Source organism: Oreochromis niloticus, unplaced genomic scaffold, assembly GCF_001858045.2.
Source record: "Oreochromis niloticus isolate F11D_XX unplaced genomic scaffold, O_niloticus_UMD_NMBU tig00002842_pilon, whole genome shotgun sequence".
NCBI lineage: Eukaryota > Metazoa > Chordata > Actinopteri > Cichliformes > Cichlidae > Oreochromis > Oreochromis niloticus.
In genome coordinates, this window is record NW_020327728.1 from 21,245 (window position 1) to 31,866 (window position 10,622).

Genomic DNA, 10,622 nt, shown 5'->3' on the forward strand with positions numbered 1-10,622 from the left:
GACTTATCAGCAATCCCCGCTCGCCGGGCGTGTCTGTGACGTGACGTATTAGCGATCGCCAATGTCAGGGCGTGACTGTTTTGTGACTTATCAGTAATCGCCACTCGCAGGCCGTGTTTGTTATGTGACGTATGAGCAATCGCCAATATTTGGGAGTGTCTCTGACGTGACTTATCAGCAATCCCCGCTCACCAGGAGTGTCTGTGACAAAACTTATCAGCAATCGCCCATCACAGCGCGTGTGTCTGACGTGACTTATCAGCAATCGCCGCTCGCCAGGAGTGTCTGTGACGTGACGTCTTAGCGATCGCCAATGTCAGGGCGTGACTCTGACATAACTTATCAGCAATCGCCGCTCGCCGGGCGTGTTTGTTATGTGACGTATTGTGGTCGCAAATTTTGAAGCCATCCTGATAACCTTCTTCCACCAACAATGTGGTGATCCAAATCCAATTAAAATCAAGACACTCAAAAAGATGCTCTGTAAAAGAGTAGAATTCTTGGAACAGAGTTTAATACACTGAATCATATGAACAGCAGGAAAAATACATACAGACATTTAGCAAGAAAATTACAAAGCAGAAAGCAAGCAAAGCAAAAAAACCCCGGGGTGTACAGCCTTAAGCACAGACAGCAGAGCAACACAGAGATGGACAGGTAGCAGCAGGAGGAGGAAAAGAGCCCTGGGGGTGTCCTCTGGTCCCCTAATATAGGGACCAGTATCACCGCCCCCTGCTGCTGGGTAACTTTCCCACACGCCCCGCACAGCTGCTGGGGTCAGATAGCGGCCAAGGTCTTGGCCAAAGGCCAGTCAGGACTCTGAGTACCCCTGCTCTGGCTTATCACAATAGGTCATGACACGGTCAAAGGTCACACATTAATCCTAATTATTAAATCTTATACAGCAAGTGGCACAATCTTATAACATATAATACACAGGTTACATGCTTACAGTGTGGGTTCAAAGTGTGTGTGTGTGTGTGTTTGTGTGTGTTTATTTTGTATGGTATTTTATCGTGATGTGTTCAGGATCTCTGTTACAATGTTACTGTTTTGGTTGTGCTGCATTAAAGATGTTAAATTAATTAATTATTAAGTAAATTATTCAAGAGAACTCTCCCCCTACATTAACTGCAACTGTTACAGTACCAACTTCATAAACCTCGGTGAAGCAAAAATGTCTTGTGCTTAAGACTCTACATGAAAGTTAAAATATATATGTTCAGTGCGCATAGATATATAGTGTATATAGTTACATAGTTATACATATCAAACAAAAATCCACCACAGTATGAGCAATCGCCCATAGTTGGGCATGTCTGTGACATAACTTATCAGCAATCGCCGCTCGCCGGGCGTGTCTGTGACGTGACGTATTAGCGATCGCCAATGTCAGGGCGTGTCTCTGACGAGACTTAAAAGCAATCGCCGCTCGCTGGGCGTGTCTGTGAAGTGACGTATGAGCAATCGGCCATAGTTGGGCGTGTCTGTGACATAACTTATCAGCAATCGCCGCTAGCCGGGCGTGTCTGTGACGTGACGTATTAGCGATCGCCAATGTCAGGGCGTGACTGTTTTGTGACTTATCAGCAATCGCGGCTCGCCCGGCGTGTCTATGACGTGACGAATTAGCGATCGCCAATGTCAGGGCGTGACTGTTTTGTGACTTATCAGCAATCGGCGCTCACCGGGCGTGTCTGTGACGTGACGTATGAGCGATCGCCAATGTCAGGGCGTGACTGTTTTGTGACTTATCAGCAATCGGCGCTCACCGGGCGTTTCTGTGACGTGACTTATTAGCTATTGCCAATGTCAGGGCGTGACTGTGATGTGACTTATCAGCAATCTTCACTCGCAGGCCGTGTTTGTTATGTGACGTATAAGCAATCGCCAATTGTTGGGCGTGTCTGTGACATAACTTATAAGCAATCGCCCCTCACACGGGGTGTGTCTGACGTGAAGTATGAGTGATCGCCCATCACAGGGCGTGTCTCTGACGTGACGTATAAGCGATCGCCAATGTCACAGCGTGACTGTGATGTGATTTATCAGCAATCGCCACTCGCAGGCCGTGTTTGTTATGTGACGTATGAGCAATCGCCCATAGTTGGGCGTGTCTGTGACATAACTTATCAGCAATCGCCGCTCGCCGGGCGTGTCTGTGACGCGACGTATTAGCGATCGCCAATGTCAGGGCGTGACTGTTTTGTGACTTATCAGCAATCGCGACTCGCCCGGCGTGTCTATGACGTGACGAATTAGCGATCGCCAATGTCAGGGCGTGACTGTTTTGTGACTTATCAGCAATCGGCGCTCACCGGGCGTGTCTGTGACGTGACGTATGAGCGATCGCCAATGTCAGGGCGTGACTGTTTTGTGACTTATCAGCAATCGGCGCTCACCGGGCGTTTCTGTGACGTGACTTATTAGCGATTGCCAATGTCAGGGCGTGACTGTGATGTGACTTATCAGCAATCTTCACTCGCAGGCCGTGTTTGTTATGTGACGTATAAGCAATCGCCAATTGTTGGGCGTGTCTGTGACATAACTTATAAGCAATCGCCCCTCACACGGGGTGTGTCTGACGTGAAATATGAGTGATCGCCAGTCACAGGGCGTGTCTCTGACGAGACTTAAAAGCAATCGCCGCTCGCTGGGCGTGTCTGTGACGTGACTTATTAGAGATCGCCAATGTCAGGGCGTGACTGTGATGTGACTTATCAGCAATCGCCACTCACACGGGGTGTGTCTGACGTGAAGTATGAGCTATCGCCGAGCACAGGGCGTGTGTCTGACGTGATGTCAAATATCAATACAAGACTTGTCTCTCTGTATGATGTCAAATATCAATACCAGACATGTCTCTCTGCTGTGATGTCAAATATCAATGCCAGATTCGCCTCGCTGCTGTGATGTCAAATATCAATACCAGACTTTTCTCTCTGCTGTGATGTCAAATATCAATGCCAGACTCGCGTCTCTCCTTTGATGTCAAATATCAAAACCAGAATCATGATTCTGCTGTGATTTCAAATAGCAATTCTAGACTCGTCTTTCTGCTGTGATATCAACAATTAATTCCAGACTCGATTCTCTGCTGTGATGTCACATATCAATGCCAGACTTGTCTCTCTCCTGTGATGTCAAATAGCAATGCAAGCATAGATTCCCTGCTGTGATGTCACACATCAATTCCAGGTTCGTGTCTCTGCTGTGATGTCAAATATCAACACCAGATTTGACTCTCTGCTGTGATGTCACACATCAATTCCAGGTTCGCGTCTCTACTGTGAGGTCAAATATCAATTACAGATTCGCCTCTACTGCCATTTCAAATATCAATACCAGATTGCTCTCACTGCTGTGATATCACATATCAATAACAAACTCGCGCCTCTGCTGTGATGTCAAAAATCAATACCAGACTCGCGTCTCTTCTGTGAATTCAAATATCAATGCCAGACATGTGTCTCTGCTGTGATGTCAAATATCAATACCAGACTCACCTCTCTGCTGTGATGTTAAATATCAATGCCAGATTCACCTCTCTGCTGTGATTTCAAATATCAATGCCAGCCATGAATCTCTGCTGTGATGTCAAATATCAATACCAGACTCACCTCTCTGCTGTGATGTCAAATATCAATGCCAGATTCGCCTCTCTGCTGTGATGTCAAATATCAATACCAGATTCGCCTCTCTGCTGTGATGTCAAATAGCTCACACGGGGTGTGTCTGACGTGAAGTATGAGTGATCGCCCATCACAGGGCGTGTCTCTGACGTGACGTATAAGCGATCGCCAATGTCACGGCGTGACTGTGATGTGATTTATCAGCAATCGCCACTCGCAGGCCGTGTTTGTTATGTGACGTATGAGCAATCGCCCATAGTTGGGCGTGTCTGTGACATAACTTATCAGCAATCGCTGCTCAAACGGGGTGTGTCCTACGTGAAGTATGAGTGATCGCGGATCACAGGGTGTGTCTCTGACGTGACTTATCAGCAATCTCCGCTCACCGGCCGTGTCTCTGACGTGACGTATAAGCGATCGCCAATGTCACGGCGTGACTGTGATGTGATTTATCAGCAATCGCCACTCGCAGGCCGTGTTTGTTCTGTGACGTATGAGCAATCGCCCATAGTTGGGCGTGTCTGTGACATAACTTATCAGCAATCGCCGCTCGCCGGGCGTGTCTGTGACGCAACGTATTAGCGATCGCCAATGTCAGGGCGTGACTGTTTTGTGACTTATCAGCAATCGCGGCTCGCCCGGCGTGTCTATGACGTGATGTCAAATATCAATACAAGACTTATCTCTCTGCTTTGATGTCAAATATCAATACCAGACTCGTCACTCTGCTGTGATGTCAAAAATCAATTCCAGTCTCATCTCTCTCCTGCGATGTCAAATAGCAATACCAGACTTAACCTCTCTGCTGTGATTTCAAATATCAATGCCAGACATGAATCTCTGCTGTGAAGTCAAATTTCAATAACAGACTTGTCTCTCTGCTGTGATGTCAAATATCAATGCCAGACTGGTGTTTCTACTGTTATTTCAAATGCCACTACCAGACTTGACTCTCTGCTGTGATATCAAATATCAATGCCAGACTCGAGTCTCTGCTGTGATGTCAAATATCAAAACCAGAATCATGATTCTGCTGTGATTTCAAATAGCAATTCTAGACTCGTCTCTCTGCTGTGATGTCAAATATCAATGCCAGACTCGACTCTCTGCTGTGATGTCAAATATCAATGCCAGACTCGCGTCTCTCCTGTGATGTCACATATCAGTGCCAGAGAAGATTCTCTGATGTGATGTCACACATCAATTCCAGGTTCGTGTCTCTGCTGTGATGTCAATTATCAATGCCAGAGTAGATTCTCTAAGGTGATGTCAAAAATCAATGCCAAACCCGTCTCTCTGCTGTGATGTCAAATAGCTCACACGGGGTGTGTCTGACGTGAAGTATGAGTGATCGCCGATCACAGGGCGTCTCTGGCGTGACTTATCAGCAATCGCCGCTCGCCGGGCGTGTCTCTCACGTGACGTATTAGCTATCGCCAATGTCAGGGCGTGACTGTTTTGTGACTTATCAGCAATCGCCGCTCGCTGGGCGTGTCTGTGACGTGACTTATTAGAGATCGCCAGTGTCAGGGCGTGACTGTTTTGTGACTTATCAGCAATCGCCACTCGCAGGCTGTGTTTGTTATGTGACGTATGAGCAATCGCCAATAATTGGGCGTGTCTGTGACAAAACATATCAGCAATCGCCACTCACACGAGGTGTGTCTGACGTGAAGTATGAGTGATCGCCCATCACAGGGTGTGTGTCTGACGTGACTTATCAGCAATCGCCGCTCGCCAGGCGTGTCTGTGACGTGACGCATTAGTGATTGCCAATGTCGGGGCGTGACTGTGATGTGACTTATCAGCAATCGCCGCTCGCAGGCCGTGTTTGTTATGTGACGTATGAGCAATCACCAGTAGTTGGGCGTGTCTGTGACATAACTTATCAGCAATCGCTGCTCACACGGGGTGTGTCCTACGTGAAGTATGAGTGATCGCCGATCACAGGGCGTGTCTCTGACGTGACTTATCAGCAATCTCCGCTCACCGGGCGTGTCTGTGACGTGACGTATTAGCGATCGCCAATGTCAGGGCGTGACTGTTTTGTGACTTATCAGCAATCGCCATTCGCAGGCCGTGTTTGTTAGATGACGTATGAGCAATCGCCAATAATTGGGCGTGTCTGTGACAAAACATATCAGCAATCGCCGCTCGCCGGGTGTGTCCGTAACGCGACGTCTTAGCGATCGCCAATGTCATGGCGTGATTGTGACATAACTTATCAGCAATCGCCGCTCGCTGTGCGTGTTTGTTATGTGACGTATGAGCAATCGCCCATAGTGGGGCGTGTCTGTGACATCACTTATCAGCAATCGCCGCTCGCCGGGCGTGTCTGTGACGTGACGTATTAGCGATCGCCAATGTCAGGGCGTGACTGTTTTGTGACTTATCAGCAATCGCGGCTCGCCCGGCGTGTCTATGACGTGATGTATTAGCGATCGCCAATGTCAGGGCGTGACTGTTTTGTGACTTATCAGCAATCGCCGCTCGCTGGGCGTGTCTGTGACGTGACTTATTAGAGATCGCCAGTGTCAGGGCGTGACTGTTTTGTGACTTATCAGCAATCGCCACTCGCAGGCTGTGTTTGTTATGTGACGTATGAGCAATCGCCAATAATTGGGCGTGTCTGTGACAAAACATATCAGCAATCGCCACTCACACGAGGTGTGTCTGACGTGAAGTATGAGTGATCGCCCATCACAGGGTGTGTGTCTGACGTGACTTATCAGCAATCGCCGCTCGCCAGGCGTGTCTGTGACGTGACGTATTAGTGATTGCCAATGTCGGGGCGTGACTGTGATGTGACTTATCAGCAATCGCCGCTCGCGGGCGTGTCTGTGACGTGACTTGTTAGCGATCGCCATGTCAGGGAGTGACTGTGATGTGACTTATCAGTAATCGCCACTCGCAGGCCGTGTTTGTTATGTGACGTATGAGCAATCACCAGTAGTTGGGCGTGTCTGTGACATAACTTATCAGCAATCGCTGCTCACACGGGGTGTGTCCTACGTGAAGTATGAGTGATCGCCGATCACAGGGCGTGTCTCTGACGTGACTTATCAACAATCTCCGCTCACCGGGCGTGTCTGTGACGTGACGTATTAGCGATCGCCAATGTCAGGGCGTGACTGTTTTGTGACTTATCAGCAATCGCCATTCGCAGGCCGTGTTTGTTAGATGACGTATGAGCAATCGCCAATAATTGGGCGTGTCTGTGACAAAACATATCAGCAATCGCCGCTCGCCGGGTGTGTCCGTAACGCGACGTCTTAGCAATCGCCAATGTCATGGCGTGATTGTGACATAACTTATCAGCAATCGCCGCTCGCTGTGCGTGTTTGTTATGTGACGTATGAGCAATCGCCCATAGTGGGGCGTGTCTGTGACATCACTTATCAGCAATCGCCGCTCGCCGGGCGTGTCTGTGACGTGACGTATTAGCGATCGCCAATGTCAGGGCGTGACTGTTTTGTGACTTATCAGCAATCGCGGCTCGCCCGGCGTGTCTATGACGTGATGTATTAGCGATCGCCAATGTCAGGGCGTGACTGTTTTGTGACTTATCAGCAATCGCCGCTCGCTGGGCGTGTCTGTGACGTGACTTATTAGAGATCGCCAGTGTCAGGGCGTGACTGTTTTGTGACTTATCAGCAATCGCCACTCGCAGGCTGTGTTTGTTATGTGACGTATGAGCAATCGCCAATAATTGGGCGTGTCTGTGACAAAACATATCAGCAATCGCCACTCACACGAGGTGTGTCTGACGTGAAGTATGAGTGATCGCCCATCACAGGGTGTGTGTCTGACGTGACTTATCAGCAATCGCCGCTCGCCAGGCGTGTCTGTGACGTGACGTATTAGTGATTGCCAATGTCGGGGCGTGACTGTGATGTGACTTATCAGCAATCGCCGCTCGCAGGCCGTGTTTGTTATGTGACGTATGAGCAATCACCAGTAGTTGGGCGTGTCTGTGACATAACTTATCAGCAATCGCTGCTCACACGGGGTGTGTCCTACGTGAAGTATGAGTGATCGCGGATCACAGGGTGTGTCTCTGACGTGACTTATCAGCAATCTCCGCTCACCGGCCGTGTCTCTGACGTGACGTATAAGCGATCGCCAATGTCAGGGCGTGACTGTTTTGTGACTTATCAGCAATCGCCGCTCGCTGGGCGTGTCTGTGACGTGACTTATTAGAGATCGCCAGTGTCAGGGCGTGACTGTTTTGTGACTTATCAGCAATCGCCACTCGCAGGCTGTGTTTGTTATGTGACGTATGAGCAATCGCCAATAATTGGGCGTGTCTGTGACAAAACATATCAGCAATCGCCACTCACACGAGGTGTGTCTGACGTGAAGTATGAGTGATCGCCCATCACAGGGTGTGTGTCTGACGTGACTTATCAGCAATCGCCGCTCGCCAGGCGTGTCTCTGACGTGACGTATAAGCGATCGCCAATGTCACGGCGTGACTGTGATGTGATTTATCAGCAATCGCCACTCGCAGGCCGTGTTTGTTATGTGACGTATGAGCAATCGCCCATAGTTGGGCGTGTCTGTGACATAACTTATCAGCAATCGCTGCTCAAACGGGGTGTGTCCTACGTGAAGTATGAGTGATCGCGGATCACAGGGTGTGTCTCTGACGTGACTTATCAGCAATCTCCGCTCACCGGCCGTGTCTCTCACGTGACGTATAAGCGATCGCCAATGTCACGGCGTGACTGTGATGTGATTTATCAGCAATCGCCACTCGCAGGCCGTGTTTGTTATGTGACGTATGAGCAATCGCCCATAGTTGGGCGTGTCTGTGACATAACTTATCAGCAATCGCCGCTCGCCGGGCGTGTCTGTGACGCAACGTATTAGCGATCGCCAATGTCAGGGCGTGACTGTTTTGTGACTTATCAGCAATCGCGGCTCGCCCGGCGTGTCTATGACGTGATGTCAAATATCAATACAAGACTTATCTCTCTGCTTTGATGTCAAATATCAATACCAGACTCGTCACTCTGCTGTGATGTCAAAAATCAATTCCAGTCTCATCTCTCTCCTGCGATGTCAAATAGCAATACCAGACTTAACCTCTCTGCTGTGATTTCAAATATCAATGCCAGACATGAATCTCTGCTGTGAAGTCAAATTTCAATAACAGACTTGTCTCTCTGCTGTGATGTCAAATATCAATGCCAGACTGGTGTTTCTACTGTTATTTCAAATGCCACTACCAGACTTGACTCTCTGCTGTGATATCAAATATCAATGCCAGACTCGAGTCTCTGCTGTGATGTCAAATATCAAAACCAGAATCATGATTCTGCTGTGATTTCAAATAGCAATTCTAGACTCGTCTCTCTGCTGTGATGTCAAATATCAATGCCAGACTCGACTCTCTGCTGTGATGTCAAATATCAATGCCAGACTCGCGTCTCTCCTGTGATGTCACATATCAGTGCCAGAGAAGATTCTCTGATGTGATGTCACACATCAATTCCAGGTTCGTGTCTCTGCTGTGATGTCAATTATCAATGCCAGAGTAGATTCTCTAAGGTGATGTCAAAAATCAATGCCAAACCCGTCTTTCTGCTGTGATGTCAAATAGCTCACACGGGGTGTGTCTGACGTGAAGTATGAGTGATCGCCGATCACAGGGCGTCTCTGGCGTGACTTATCAGCAATCGCCGCTCGCCGGGCGTGTCTCTCACGTGACGTATTAGCTATCGCCAATGTCATGGCGTGATTGTGACATAACTTATCAGCAATCGCCGCTCGCTGTGCGTGTTTGTTATGTGACGTATGAGCAATCGCCCATAGTGGGGCGTGTCTGTGACATCACTTATCAGCAATCGCCGCTCGCCGGGCGTGTCTGTGACGTGACGTATTAGCGATCGCCAATGTCAGGGCGTGACTGTTTTGTGACTTATCAGCAATCGCGGCTCGCCCGGCGTGTCTATGACGTGATGTATTAGCGATCGCCAATGTCAGGGCGTGACTGTTTTGTGACTTATCAGCAATCGCCGCTCGCTGGGCGTGTCTGTGACGTGACTTATTAGAGATCGCCAGTGTCAGGGCGTGACTGTTTTGTGACTTATCAGCAATCGCCACTCGCAGGCTGTGTTTGTTATGTGACGTATGAGCAATCGCCAATAATTGGGCGTGTCTGTGACAAAACATATCAGCAATCGCCACTCACACGAGGTGTGTCTGACGTGAAGTATGAGTGATCGCCCATCACAGGGTGTGTGTCTGACGTGACTTATCAGCAATCGCCGCTCGCCAGGCGTGTCTGTGACGTGACGTATTAGTGATTGCCAATGTCGGGGCGTGACTGTGATGTGACTTATCAGCAATCGCCGCTCGCAGGCCGTGTTTGTTATGTGACGTATGAGCAATCACCAGTAGTTGGGCGTGTCTGTGACATAACTTATCAGCAATCGCTGCTCACACGGGGTGTGTCCTACGTGAAGTATGAGTGATCGCGGATCACAGGGTGTGTCTCTGACGTGACTTATCAGCAATCTCCGCTCACCGGCCGTGTCTCTGACGTGACGTATAAGCGATCGCCAATGTCAGGGCGTGACTGTTTTGTGACTTATCAGCAATCGCCGCTCGCTGGGCGTGTCTGTGACGTGACTTATTAGAGATCGCCAGTGTCAGGGCGTGACTGTTTTGTGACTTATCAGCAATCGCCACTCGCAGGCTGTGTTTGTTATGTGACGTATGAGCAATCGCCAATAATTGGGCGTGTCTGTGACAAAACATATCAGCAATCGCCACTCACACGAGGTGTGTCTGACGTGAAGTATGAGTGATCGCCCATCACAGGGTGTGTGTCTGACGTGACTTATCAGCAATCGCCGCTCGCCAGGCGTGTCTCTGACGTGACGTATAAGCGATCGCCAATGTCACGGCGTGACTGTGATGTGATTTATCAGCAATCGCCACTCGCAGGCCGTGTTTGTTATGTGACGTATGAGCAATCGCCCA